The sequence below is a fragment of the Dipodomys spectabilis genome, unplaced genomic scaffold, assembly GCF_019054845.1.
Source record: "Dipodomys spectabilis isolate Male_0828 unplaced genomic scaffold, ASM1905484v1 ptg000298l, whole genome shotgun sequence".
Classification (NCBI taxonomy): Eukaryota; Metazoa; Chordata; class Mammalia; order Rodentia; family Heteromyidae; genus Dipodomys; species Dipodomys spectabilis.
In genome coordinates, this window is record NW_024870975.1 from 2,534,116 (window position 1) to 2,550,099 (window position 15,984).

Sequence of the window (15,984 nt, forward strand, 5' to 3'; positions counted from 1 at the left end):
GGAGGTCCCAGATGACCGAGAGAATGTCCCAGATTGCCTCTTGAGGAGGCCACAGATGACCTCTGGAGGATGTAACATATGTCCTCCCTTGGAGGCCCTAGATGACCTCTCATGGAAGTTCCAAATGGATTCCCAAGGAATTGTCAGATGTCCTTCAAAGTAGTTTCCAGATGTCTTTTCAATGAGACTGAGATTACCTCTCAAGTAGCCCCCAGATGGCCAATCAAGGAAGCCATCTATGAACTCCAGAGGAAGTTCCAGATAACCCTCTTGAGAAAACGACAGATGACCTTCAGAAAAGGTCCTATATAACTTCTCAAGGAAGTCCCAGATGATGTCCAAAAATGGTCATAAATTTCTCATCATGGTAGCCTGAGATGTCCTCCCAAAGAAGCTCCTGATGACCATGACTATTTTGAAGAGGTCTCAGGTTGCCTCCCAAAGGAGCCCTAGCTGATCTCTGGAGAAAGTCCAAGATGGCCCCTGGAGAAGGCCCAATATGACCTCCAGCATTGGTCTCAGATGGCTTCTCAAGGAAGTCGCAGATGTACTCTTGATGAGGTTCCAGATGGCTTCCCATGGAAGCCCTACATTATCTCTCAAGTAGGTTCCAGATGGTGTCCCAAAGAAGCCACAAATAGCTTCCAGAGGAGTCCAAAACAAGCTGGCAAGCTTGCCAAGATGCACCTCTAAAGGTACATAAATGACTTTTGTCCATGTTGGACCTCCGGAGACAAACACAAGAGGTAGACTCTCAACCCTGAGGGCTGACACTCTCACCTATAGGGATTTTTCCCTGGGGCCAATTCCTGATGCAATCCAAATGGATTATCTCGATGGAGTCTTCAAAAATAAGGACCTCTATAGTTCAAGAAAATCCATCGAGACGTGTTTTATATATTAAATCTTCTCCAAACCACCAACCCCCAAAATTATGATATCCAAAGCTGCAAATATCAAAGGGAAAGTCTCTTTTCCCATTCTTTTGTCTCTCCTTCGCTACATACCTATACTTCTTTCGAGGTCTTTTCCTTTTCCCTTCTACCAGTTCCTTCTCTTTAGGACTCTCCACTCTCCACAGACCTGAACTGCATTGCAAGGCTCATAAGTTGCCATCCTTCACCTTCTGCGCTCCCTCAACTTACTCTCCACCCAGGTCTTTCCCCTTATGCTATCACACCACTTCCTTCCTTCCAGGACATTTTCCTTTTTCTCTTACATTTTATTGCTCTGAACAAGCAGCCTATATAAAGTCTGTACCCCTTCTCTCTCCAACTGCCTGTTTTCAACTATCACATCCCAAACTGCCCACAGCCCAATCACTTCTTAACCGCTCAACACGTGGTGTTTAATGCACCAGTCCCTCCCACAGGATGTCTCACCTTCTTTGGTGGCATTCTTTGTCCTCTCCAGCTGGCCAGGAGATGGGTCCATGCTGATTATCAGACCCTATAAATTATCGGGCCCTGCTGATTATTACAGTATCCTCCTTGTGAACTAGTAACAATTGAAATTGGAAATTTGATTGTGGTATTACATACTTGTTGTGACATCACAAACCCATTTTGACATCATCACTACCACGACATAACAAAACCCTTGTGACAACATTGTCATTGTGACACCATGATTCCGTAGTGACATCTCAAATCTATTATGACCTCTTAGCTCCTTTGAAAAATAGCATGCCCTTTTCAACATCACAGGCCCTTTGTGTACCCCTATTCTTGTTGTGAACTGACAGTTGAGATCAGACATGCCATTTTAACATCAAAAAGTGTTTGTGACATCCTCAACAGTGTGACATCACATTTTCATTATGAGAGCATCAGCTCATTGTGACATCACCAAACTCAATGACAGAATCTCAGTATGACAACAATTCTCGTTGTGATGTCATAGACACATTGTGAATGCCTATTCTGTGATTTCATTGTATTTCAAATGTGGCATGAGAGTTGTTATCAGAAATGCATTTTTGTGCCTACAAACCATTTTGACATCATAATCACTTTGTGACATCACAGTACCACTGTGATATCACTAACACAATGTGACATCACAAACCTCTCCTGTCCTCATAACTTTTGTGATATGCTAACATTATGGTATCTTAGACCTTTTTGCCCTCATAATTTGTTTTCATACTCATATCTCATGTATGACATGAGATAACATAAATCAACTGTGACATCATGACCATTGTGACATCACACTGACAGATGTCATGATCATCGTGTCACATTGTGACATCATAAAAGGTTTTGATGTCACAGTTTATTGGTGATGCCATATGGTAAGGAATCAATGATGTCCCAATTGGTTAGTGATATCCAAATGGCATAACGGATCTCATTTGTCATGAAATCACAGAGAGTATGAGTTCACAACAGACTGTGGTATCTCCAAAGTCATGTGTTTTCGCAAATGTTATGAAGTCCTAGGAGGATTGTGATGTCATAGTGTGACACAATGTATATGATATCTGTCAGTGTGATGTCACAATGGTCATGACATTACAGTGGATTTCTCATACCATATATCATAACTGAAATATGATAAGTTTGAAAACAGATTACAAGCTCATGAAGGGCCTAAGACATCACAATTGGTGCACATCAAAAGACTTATGAGGACAGGGCAAGTTTTTGATGTCACAATGTGTTAGTGATATCACCATGGCACTGTGGTGTCACAAAGTGATTGTGATGCCATATATTTATGAGATCACAATGTATTTCTGACATCAACCCACATGCCGCATTTGAAATAGAATGAAATAAGAGAATAGGCATTTACAATGTGTCTATGACATCACAATGACAATATAATGTCATAATGCTATGAGGACATTATAAATTGATGTTGCAAGGAGGTAATTTTGTAATAATGAATATGTGTTGTCACACTGGTGATGGGGTCACAAAGGGTTTGTGATGTTACAATGGCATATATGAATTCAATTGTCGTATCCACAACAAGGATATGGGTACACAAAGGGACTATGATGTCACATATGCGATGTGTGTTTTCAAAGGTACTTAGGGGTCATGATAGCTTTATGATATACAGTTGTGATGAGGTCACAATGGGCTTTTGATGTCATAATGATTTTGTAATATCTCAAACACAAATCCATTTTCAATTGTGACTATTTCACAATGTACATACAAGTTCACAGAAGGAGCTGGAAGTCACAATGGACATGAATTTTTTAAAATGTTAGGAGGTCATTTTAGGTTTGTGAATATACAATGAGACAGTGATATAACCATGACAATGTCAACTCATTACATTATGTCAAAATATTGTTTTGTTGTCACAATTAGTTGGTGATTCCATATTGGTGGTGAGGTTACAAAATATTGGTGATGTGTTGGGCATGTCAAAATGACATGATGATTATCAATTGTCTTAACTTAAAATTAGTATATGAATTCACAAAGGGACTGTGGTTTCTCCAAAAGTATGTGTTGTCACACATATATTGAAATCATAAAAGGTTTGTGATGTCAGAATTTGACACAATGGATATGACATCTGGCAATGTGATGCCACCATGGTCATGATGTCACTGGGAATTTGTGATATCAAATGTCATATGTGAAATCTAATGAGGTCAACAACAGATTATGAGGACAAAAAAGCCTAAGGTATCAGAATTGAAGGAAGTCACAAAAGTTATGATGAGGGGCTGGGGTGGTGGCTCAGTGGTAGAGCACTTGACTTGCATGCCTGAGTCCCTGGGTTCGATTCCCCAGCATCACATAAGCAAAAAGAAAAAAAAGCCGGAAGTAGCACTGTGGCTCAAGTGGTAGAGCACTAGCCTTGAGCTGAAGAGCTGAGAGATAGCGCCCAGTCCCAGAGTTCAGGCCCCACGACTGGACCCCCCCCAAAAAAACAAGTTATGATGAGAGGATAGGTTTGTGATATTACGGCGGGTTAGTAATTTCACAATGGCAACATGATATACAAAGGGATTGTGATGTCACAATGGTTATGAGTTCCTGATTTGTTTATGATATCAACCTACATGCCACATTTGAAATAGAATGAAATCACAGAAAAGGCATTCATAATGTCTATGATGTCACCATGACAATGTGAAGTTATAATTCTATCATATCATTTTAGTTTTGTGATTTCACAAGGAGTAGATGGTATAAAAATGATATTGTGATGTCACAATTATGATGATCTCACAAACTGGATGTCAAAATGTCATGTCTGATTCTCAATTGTCAATATTTCACAGTGGGACTTTGGGTACTCAAAGGGACTCTGATAGCACAAAGCTATGTATTTTTCAAATGTTATAAGAGGTTATAATTGATTTGGAATGTCACAATGTGATCCTGGTATCAAAACAACAATGTGAAGTCACAATGGGTTTGTGATGTCACAGTGGTGATGAGGTCACAATGGGTTAGTTTTGTCACGCGTTTGTAATATCAAAATTATTTGTCCAATTTCAATTGCTACTAGTTCACCAGGACACTGTAATAATCAGAAGTGCCCCTATAAACCATTTGAAGATATAGTCATCATGGCCTCCTAGTCTGGACCAATGGAGAAGGGGGGTACATGACACTGGAGGGGGCAGGGCATGCTGCTGAAGGAGATAGGATGTCATGCCCCACATGATGAGCTGCCAAGAAGTGATTGGTCATGGACATTTGATAAGTGATAATTGAAAACTGAAAGGCAAGAAACATTGCAGTTGGGGAAGGGTACAGCCTATATATAAGCTGCATTTTCAGAGCAAGAGAAGTGGAGAGAAAAATGTTAAAGGCCTGGTTGGAAAGAAGTGATGAGACTGCTGGAGGGCAAAGACCTGGGAGGAGAGGAAATTGAAAGAGAGCAGGAGATGAAGGACGGCAACTGGCCACTTGGACAAGGGAGGGCAGGCCTGTCAAGAGTAGAGCAGCCTGAAGAGAAAAATGGAATGGTGGAAGGAAAAAAAGAAAGACCTGAAAGGTAGGACAGATCTGTAGAGAAGGAGATTGAAGAGAAAGGAAAAAGCTTTGTCCTTTGAAGTGTGGAGCTTTGGAGATCATTATTTTGGGGGTTGGTTGTTTGCAGACCAGTTAACAAATGGCTTAACTGCTCTTTGGAGGTCTGAGGGTCAATGGTTGAGAGTGAATTTAGCTCTCAGCATCCAGCCCAGGCCAAGGTAGTCACTTGTTACAAAATTTATGAGGCCAAGACAGGTTTGTAATGTTACATTGCATTAATGATATCACAATGTCAATATGAGGTCACAAAGGGATTGTGAGGTAACAATGATGATGTGGTCACAATGGGTTTCTGAAATCAACCTACATGCCACATTTATGATAGAATGAAATCACAGAATAGGCAATTGCATTGTCTCTAGGACCTCACAATGAAAATGTAATGTCATAGAAGGGAACCTTACTTCATTGTTGGTGGGAGTGTGAACTTGTTCAACCACTTTGGAAAGTAGTATGGAGGTTCCTCGAAAGACTCCACATAGAGCTCCCCTATGACACAGCAGTCTCACTTTTGGGCATTTACCCAAATGTTTACAAACAAGACCACAATAAAGCTACCAGCACAACTATGTTTATTGCAGCATTATTTACCATAGCTAAGATATGGAACCAACCCAGATGCCCCTCAGTAGATGAATGTATCAAGAAAAGGTGGTATATATACACAATGGAATTCTATGCCTCCATCAGAAAGAATGACATTGCCCCCATTTGTTAGGGAATGGAAAGACTTGGAAAAAATTATAATAAGTGAAGTAAGCCAAGCCCAAGGAAACATAAGTCCCATGATTTCCCTTATTTGCAATATCTAGTATATGTATGAGTCAAGCAGAAAAGTCAGATAAGGAGATGTTAGGAAAATGAACCCTAAGATATGTATTTTTAATGTTTTTTTCTTTCATGCATTTGTTTTTAACACAATTATAAGATTATTCCTTTGTTGCTTTGTATGTCCCTCCCCCACAGTATAACCCCTGCTTTCACTGTATTTGATGTCGGTGTAATTTGTGGAGGGGAAAGAGAAAAACAAGTCGTTTAAATAAGGATACAGGTGGACCTGTTGCAACAATGAGAAGCTCAAGTTGTCATGTCAAAAACGATCTTTGCAACTTGGGGGGGGAGGTTTAGGGGGAGGAGGGAGGATGGGAAGGGATGGGAAGGGTAAACAAAGGAGGAGGCTACAGTGCTTGTTAAGAAATGTACTCACTATCTTGCCTATGTTATTGTAACCCCTCTGTACAGTATTTTCACAATAAAAAAAAGGAAAAAAAAAGAAAATATGATGTCATAATGCCATGATGTAATTGTCATTTGGGGATGTAACAATGGGCTGATGGTATTATAACAACAATGTGAGCTCACTCTGGAGATGATGTCACAATGCGTTTATAATGGTACACTGGCATGTCTGATGTCAGTTGTCTTTGTTCACAATGATGGTATGGTTACCCAAAGGGACCATGATACCACAAACACCACGTGCCTTTTCCAAGGTGCTAAGCGGTCACAATAGGTGTGGGATGTCACAAGCGATCATGATATCACTGTGGCAATATGATGTTACAATGGGTTTGTGATGTCAAGTGGTGATAAGGTCACCCTTGGATAGTGATGTCACAATGAAGGTGTAATATCACCATTAAATGTCCAATTTCATTCTACTAGATCACAATGAAGATACAAGTTCACATAAGGAGCTAGAAGTCAGAAAGTCCATGAATTTTGTAAAATATTATGAGGACATAATAGGCTGGTAAAAATGCAATGAGACAGAGATATCCCATTGGCAATGTGATGCTAACATTATATGAGATATTATTGTTTTGAAGTCACAAATGTTGATGCCATACAGGTGATGAGGTCACATAAGTATGTGATTTCACAATGGGATGTTGATGTCACAATCTCATGCAAGATCTCTAATTGACAATGACTATTTAAGTTCACAATGGATAATGATGTATCCAAAGGCATATGTTGGCACAAGTGTAATGAGTCTAAACATGTTTGTGATGTCCTCATGTGACTCAGTGGTCATGACATCTGGCAGTGTGATGTGACAGTGGTCATGATATCACAGTGGAGTTTTGATATCACAGGTCATGCCTGAAGTATTATGAGTTAAACAATTTATGAACTCAGAGTTGCCAAAGGGATCACACTGGCAGCATGTCAAAAAATTTATGAGGATGAGTGTTTTGTCATGTCACAGTAGGTTAGTGATATCATCATAATGGCAATGTGGTGTCGTCAAGGTGTTGTGATATTTTAATGCTTTTGTGGTCACAATGTATTTCTGATATCAACCCACATGCAACATTTGAAATAGAATGAAATCACAGAATAGGCATTCCAATGTATCTGTGACATCACAATTACATGTGATTTGATGTCATTGTTGTTTTGTGATGTCATGATGGGCTGATGTTATCATAATGACAATGTGATGTTACACTGGTGATGATGTCACAAAGGTTTTGCGATGTTAAAATGGCATGCCTGATCTCAATTGTCATTAGCTCAACATGAGGATATGAGTACACAAAAGGCCTGTCATGTCAGAAAGGCCATGCTTTCTTTCAAAGCTTCTGAGGTCATAACAGTTTTGGGATTTCACAATGTGATCATGTTGGTAAAATGGCAATGTGATAACAAAATGGGTTTGTGATGTCTCCGTTTGTGATGTCTCTGAGGTGATGAGGTCACAAAGAGTTAATGATGTCTCATCAAGTTTGTGATATAACAATGACATATAAAACTTCAATTTCTTCTAATTCCTATGAGGATACTATAATAAACAGTGGGTCCAGAATTATCTGTGGGGGCCGATATTCATTGTAAATTCTTGGCTTGGCCCAACGGAGAGTGTGGGGAATGCCGCCAAAGGTGGAGGTGTCAAGCCTCACACGGTGAGCTGTCAAGAAGTGATTGAGCACTTGAAAAACTAATAACGTCACTAAATATCATCTACTTGTAAAGTGTTATTTTGGCAAATGTGATTTTAAAAAGTTTATTTGAAAAGGAATATACTTTCAGGAAATTAAATGTAGGTTATCATTTGTTTGAGAATGACAACATTTTTTACACTACAGAACCAAGTTTTACTGAAGTACCAGTGGTTTGAAGCACTAAGGATCTTCTCAATTAATGTTTTTTTCTGAATTATATTTGAACTCTATGACAAGTATTCCTAGCATTGGTAGACTAATTATGGATCTATCATTCCAGCAACTATTTTTTGGCCTGCTGATGCTGGACTGACATCATTCATTAATCATTAGGAGAGGGGTATTACAAATAATCTTGTGACATTTGGGGTATTTTTCACTCATATGGGATGGTCATCTGAAAATTGAAAGTTTGAATTACTGTACTTTCACATTTTGTGATCTCATCTTGCATTTTAAGTTGCCTTGCATTTCCCAATTGCTTACTGCTAATTCCTGCATTTCAAGGAATTGGGGCCCTGAAATGTAGGAAATGAGAAATTGAGATGGGTCTTCAATTACTTTCTGTTTGCATGTTGCATGGGCCTAGGTGAGAACTCTTGCCCTAGTTATCTGATGATGTGGATAACTGGGACCTGGGATCCTAAGACCCGTGGAGCTTGTAGAAGAATAATACCTTTTAGACATCATATCAGCAAAATTTGAGTATAGTCAGTAGGAATGCTTCTGAAATATGGAGAAAAACAGTTTGGGACTAGGGAGTTAAAACAATAAACAGAGCAGCAGAGTAAAATCCCTTATAGATCAGAGGAAAACAACATTGTTTTTTTTTTTTTTTTACCATGTGAATTCAGAAGACCAAGAACACTTAGAAAGTATCACAAGTTTATACCGAAAACATTGCATTGATACTTTTTGTATTCTAATATATATTCTAATCCTGATTATTTATATTCCAATATGTTTATTGGAATAAATATCAATTAATCTGTCAAATTATCAATTAATTCCAGTAAGATTCACTGTGTGAAATATAAAATCAGCACATATGAATATAAAATATATAATTAAATATAATATAAGAAAATGTTTTGCATTGTTCTGTTGTGGTAAGGGTATAAAAGACAACTGTTTTAGAGTATTATTCCATTACCTCTACATCAGTTTTTGGTAGAATTTGAACTAAAGCTTTACCCTTCAGAGATGTACAGCCTAGAGGCAAGAGGAAACACTGTGATTAAAACATTACCAATTTAAGGCCTAATAACAAGGAGAAACATATGAACTTCTCCTGGAGCTATAGAATATATTTTGTGATAGAAAATCAGTGGTGTAAGCTCCTGCCTGGTTGGATGGTAGACAGGCCAGGACATGAGGTAATCATGCATATGAATAATTTTTTCACCTTCTTGGCTTTAGCTACTTTTGAAATGATAGGGTGTAATAAACAATTATATTTTGAAAAAATACCCTCTAGTCTGAACACTTCTTTTTTTTTTTTTGTCAGTCATGGGGCTTGAACTCTGGGCCTGGGCGCTGTCCCTTAGCTCTTCAGCTCAAGGCTAGTGCTCTATCACTTGAGTTACAGGGCCACTTCTGGTTTTCTGGTGGTTTATTGGAGATAAGAGTTTCGCAGTATTTCCTGCCTGGGCTGGTTTTGAACTGTGATTCTCAGATCTCAGCCTCCTGAGTAGCTAGGATTACAGGCATGAGCCACCAGAGCCCAGCTTTGTCTGACCTGTTCGTCACTCTATGATCATTTGTAACTAAGATTAGTTTTGCTCCAATAAGACAATTTATGCTGTCAGGGTAAGATGATCTGATTGGTCTGTTCCTACATGGAGCAAGGGTAATGGATCAGGCAGACATTTGTGCCAGTAAGACCTCATTTGGGAAATTTTAAGCTGCAGTATTTTAGAAATAGCTCTTAAGCATGGCTTACTTTGAATCCATTACCTCCACAAAGCTAAATCAGTTAATAAATAAGTACTTAAAAATCCATCACCTTTGGACGTAGTATAAAGGCTTCAAAGTATGATCAAATTTCAAATGAAAAAGACTTAAAATAGTTATTGACAAAAATTGCAAATGTGAGCAATCGAACACACAATATAAGTTTTTTCCACCATACACAGAATTTTACAGAAATAAGATGAATAGCAAATATGGGAACAATAAGGTTTCCTTGTTACAAATAGGTAATCTAGAATATATGCCTGTCTTAAGATTGCATCATTAACTACTTAAATTTACAGGATACTACATGCTTCAGCAGCTCGTCTACCTGAATTACAATACAGAGATTAACATTGCTTTTGCACAAGGAAGATATGAAAATTTGTGAAGTATTACATATTTTTCATTCTTCAGATGCAAGAAATGAAAAACCGTTATTAAAAAGTTGATTACAAATATACAAGTGTAATAATACATGTAAATAGTAGAAATAACAGTTATTTTGTCATCAGCATATTCAATCTTCACCTTTTTAGAAAAGCCTTTACATAACATAAACTTTATAAAATTTATAAAACATCATCATTTTATCCCAAAGAAATAAAATTCTATAAGGACCTAGGAATTAAAGGAATCTTAAACTGTTTCTATATGGAAAGCAATCTGAAAGGACACATTTATTAATGAACCTATATATTATAAAACAATGTCGAATTCAAACTATTTTATCTAGGAGAGAAAGAAATAGATTATGGACATTATACAAACAGAATATTAAATATTTTAAAATATACTTTTTTCAGACAAGCACCAGAAATATCTTTAGTTTCTCTACTACTCATTTTAACAGATAAGTTAAAATTATTTCTGATTTAAAAAATCACAAACTCTATAGAAATCATTATTGATGTATACAAACAACTCGAATATATTTTGACATCAAAGTCAGGCAATTCACTTGGAAGAATACCATGGAATCCATGAATTTTTAAAGTAAGATATTGCTGTTGCTTTGTATTGTGAAAATATTTTGTATGAACAGATGGGACGGACTGGCAATTTTGAAATTTAAGAAACTTACCCAAGTCGTTAGGACTTAGGAGAACAATTTGTACGGCCTTCCAGAACTTCCTCTTGGCAAGATCAAATGCAGTTTCTTCCAAGTTGTGCTTCAGATCTGGTTTGTTATAATGGTTAAATAGAAGGAGATCCAGCGTATCTTTGCTATATCTATTCCCAGCAGCAAGATACAAGGGGGTCAAGAGGCCTTTAGTTTGGCCATTGGTGTCTGCATCATGATGAAATAAAGAAGCCACTCTGGTAATATTCCATGTATAAGTACTGTGCAGGGGTGTCCAGCCATTCACAGTTATTACATGAATATCCGCTTTGAGCCACCAACTCATGGACAATGTCTAAGTGTCCACTGTAGGCTTCTCGATGAAGAGGGGTATACACATCGTTATCCCTGGTACTCACATGAGTGACCTTTCTGGAAAGTAGTCTCTGCACTGTAGTAAGGCGATTATTTTCAGCAAAGAAGAAATTTGCTTGAATCCTTCACCATTTTTTTTCTTGCAATTGATAGCATTTCTCCATTTTTCCTCTTGTTCCTCAATTTCATCAGAATTGCCTAACCAGAGAATTTGAGTGCCAGTGAGGATGAGCTGTCCATGTATTTCCCCAATAGTTCACATTGCATGAATTAGTCAGAAAAATCCGGTGAATTTTCTGCATCATTTTTTCACTATTATTTATTTTCTCTTTTTTTCATTTTTACTATTCTAAATTATTCTAACTGGAGAGTAGGGATTTGGTAGAGAGCAGAGGAAAGATTTTCCTCCGTATTCAAAGGGACAGACTGAAAATGAGGACCAGTGGTGTCTTCATGGGCAGCTTATTCTAGAAATGAGAAAATAGGAAATAATGTCTTATATGTAAATGAATTGGGAAATGACAGAGTAGAAAGTGAAATGATGCAACTAAAAAATATAAAAGCAAAATAAATTAGGATAATTATGGAGCAATCATATTACCTATGAAAACCATAAGAGGGAGAGAGAGAGATGTGCAATGATTTAGCTAGCCACAAAATCCATCCCTCTGATCAAATTATAGAGCAAATAATTTCATTTTTAAAAGAAATGGAAATAGAGTTTAAGATCAGATGTCACCATTTTTTAATTATATTTTCATTATCTTAAATACTTGTACAAGGGTATTTCCATTCAACAAATCAGTTTTTTTAATATAATGGATCTTTATATAACTTTTCCACACCCTTCCAAACCTCACCCCACTTTAATTTTTTCTAGTTTCATACATCTGCATTGAATATTATACCTTCACTCTCTTCCTCCATAACTCTCTTTATTTCTTCCTTTTGACTTCCACTCACATCTTCCAAGTGATAGTTTCCTGGTATTCATTTTGTTTGAGTAAAGTTCAATTTTATAAGTAATTACACCTTTGAAATACTCCTCTGCAAATAGCATGCTTTGGTTAATATTTTTGTGTAAACTTGTATAAATTTCTAGCTTCTAAATATGAGACCGAACATGGGCCCTTTGTGTGTCTGGCTCTGACTTTGTTCACTTAATATATTTTTAGATCTATTCATTTCTTTACAAATAATGTAACAGTCGTCAAAATGGATGGATGCAATCCAATTGTGTATATGTGGCACACTTTCTCCAACCATCATTCCTCCAAAGGACATCTGGGCTGTTTCCGTAACTTGGCTACAGTGAATAGTGCAGCAGTGAACATGGTTGTGAAAGTGATTTTACTGTAACCTTTTGGAAGAATTCATCACTACCTTTATGGGAGGAATCCCCTAGCCAGTTTTCCAGAATAAGCACATCCCTCCCTTCATCTTCATCACAATGTATTGCAAGTCCTCAAGAACACAATTCCACCTACAGGTCTCAATAAGCTAAAACCACACTGTGCCTATATTTTTTCAATACATTTTTTTCATAATTGTACATATAATTCAGTGAAAACCTTCTATATACTTTCCTAATGTGGGAATGAGGGACATGACAGAGTAAAAGTAAGAAATATGCAATTTAATTAGCTATTATAATATTTAAAACCATTTTCAGGTCTTATTCATACCCTCACATAACATTATTTTAATCTTTATTTGATTACTTCATCTAATCCGTAAATTATAACAGGTGAGTTGAAAGCAAAGGCAAAAAGTGTTTTTTGATTTTGACACTCATGTGTGAGGTTGCACCACATGGGCAAATAGATGGATTGGAATCAATAGCTCTTATCCATTTTGTTAATGTAGAGATGGTTTTCCCAAACGGATTCTCGCAATTCGTATTCCATTCAACAACAAGAAATATGTGATAATTTCCTTTGTTTTGATCCTTATTAACTTTTGTTTCCATTTTATTTTATAATGGATGATTTCATAAATCTACTGTAGATACAAAAATATGTTAAAATATTTCTACCCGTATGCATTGATATATACATACACACATATATTACACAGGTTATAATGATAATGAATAACTACAGTAACTGTACAATTTACTAAATTATTAAAACTATCGGTGGCTATTGCCTGGAATCCTGGTTAGTCGGGAGGCTGAGATCTGACGATCATGGTTTGAAGCCATCCTGGGAAAGAATGTCCAGGAGCCTCTTATCACCAAACAGCCAACAGAAAATCAGAATTGGAACTGTGGCTCAAAGTGATAGAGTAGTAGCCTTGAGAGAAAAATCTCAGGGACATCATCCAGGCTCTTAGTTCAAGAAGTACAATCTACCCAAATAAAATCTATTTAATTTACATCTGTGTAAGTAAAGTATTTCCATCACCAAAATGCAAAACCATGCTCATTTGCAAGGTAACTGTTTTGTCTGAAGTACCATAAAACATTTTCACTTAAGTTGAAAGTATTGCACCATGGGTTCATTCTATCTCTCTCATGCATTTTTCCACTAAAATACTCAAATCTTACAATTATTCCAATTGTTTAAATTCATAGCTTTTTACTTTAATACCCAAATATTAGAGTTTGAATTGAGTGTCGTGTGCCCCCTAAATGGTTGTTTTTACCACTTTGTCATGTCCCAGCCCTAAATAATCCTGATTATTTTTCAGATACTTGTATATGACCTTGGGCTCAGTCCATGTTATGTTATTCTTCCTGGAATTTAGAATAATAGGTGCATGGCATTGTGTACAGATATTTCTGTCCAGTCTGGGCTTTAACCTTTATCCTCACAACAGGAGACTCCCATGTAGTCAGGATTTTCATAAGCTTGTCATAGCTGATATTTTTTTAAGTCTTTGCATTTCCTGCAGGTTCTTGAGTGCTGAATTAATTTGTTTTCTTAGGTTGTTTTGTTTCATTTGAATGTATGTGTTGAGTTGTCCCTCACTTTTACTTTTATTTCTTTCAATCAAGTTCTTACCTAAAGTGCTGAGAAAACAATTCTTCTTTTTCACGATAGTCAAAGTGAACATGATTTGTTCCAAAGCAATTTCAGTAATATTTAAGCACCTTCATATCTATTGATGGTATATAAATGATAAGTACTGCGAAGGGTCTTTTTATTTTCACAGTAGTCTTTGTCATACACAGACAGATCATGACATATATGAAGATAATAAAACTACTGCTGCAAGGAAAGAGAAGCAAAACCTATTATTAATTGTTTGACAGAGGCTTCCCTTCTAGTGAAAGAAATACGTTGCTTGATGCAGGATTCCACAAAATTATATTGCTTGGAAGAAGCTAAACAATCATCTAATTCTACAGAATTGAGGGAGAAGAATCAAACTCCTAAGTAGTTTACATTTGAGTCAAATAAAAGCATGCTTCTAAAAGAAGAGTTGACTTTAAACATGATGAGTTGTATGTAAATAGCTGCTTAGTTGATTTTGTTAATTTGTAAACTAATACAGGGAAATAGAGTAGAGCAAGGTAAAAAAAGAAATTCATATTAAATACTTGTGTGTGTGTGTGTGTGTGTGTACACATGCATGTGTATACACACATGCACATGTGCTAGTGCTCATTCATTCTTTCATCATCCTTAAGCTTCTGTGACCAAGATAGTGGTTTACCACTTGAGTCATTGTTCTACTTCTGTTTTTTTGGAGATAATCACATGTATATTCATGATTATTTTGGAGATAATCACATGTATATTCACATGAATATTGGTCTTCATATCTCATCCTCCAGAACAGCTAGCTAAACTTATTCATCCTCCAAGTAGCTAGTTAAAATTGGGCCTATCCTCTACGCTTCACTGCTCTTTTATTCTTGTCCTGAGGTGTTCACATTCCTAAGTCATATATATGTCTAGTTGCTTTAAGAAATACTCTTACTGCTTGGCATCAGAAGCTCCCATCTAATCTCTTAACTACTGAGGAAGCTTGACAACAGAATCCAGGCCAAAAGTTTAGTGGACTTTCTTCTCAATCTATAGCGGGTACATCGGATCATTTCCACCATCCTGCACTATCTACAGGTTAAGAATGGATGGACTGCAGAATCCAGGCCAGCCAAGGTAGGAAGCTAGACAAGTTGGTGTGCAACTCTTATGCCATTGATAATGGTAAAGCTAAAAAGAAAGATCAGGTGCATGTTCTTGTGGAAAGGGAACCCCTATCCTAAAATTAACCACTGATATGACACCAGTCTAACAAAAACAATACCACAAATTGAAAACACTTTCCCACAACCAAAATAAGTATATACTTTAACATACAAAAACTTAGTACAATCTGCTCTTTGTTCTAATATCAGGTTCATCTAATTATCATGTGATGTGACAGAATAGTTTCTTCATTAAACTTATTATATATTTAAAAAGACCTAGAAAATTCTTTCTCACTTATTAAGTGCCAATGAATGGCAAATTGCCTCATTTCTTACATATTTGATTACCACTATAAATTTATCTTATGATTATTATTAGTAGTAATATATTCTGATTATTACTTTACTTTGTAACAGTTTTTAAACTTTTGGTTTCTCTGTTGAATTTGAAGTATTTAAATAGTATCATCAAATTATATTACTTGGGTA

General features: G+C 36.7%; 1 pseudogene; it reads left to right on the forward strand.

The window, feature by feature from the left end:
* Window positions 1-10,226: 10,226 nt before the first annotated feature.
* LOC122127309 lies at window positions 10,227-10,323 on the forward strand (annotated as a pseudogene).
* Window positions 10,324-15,984: the final 5,661 nt, after the last annotated feature.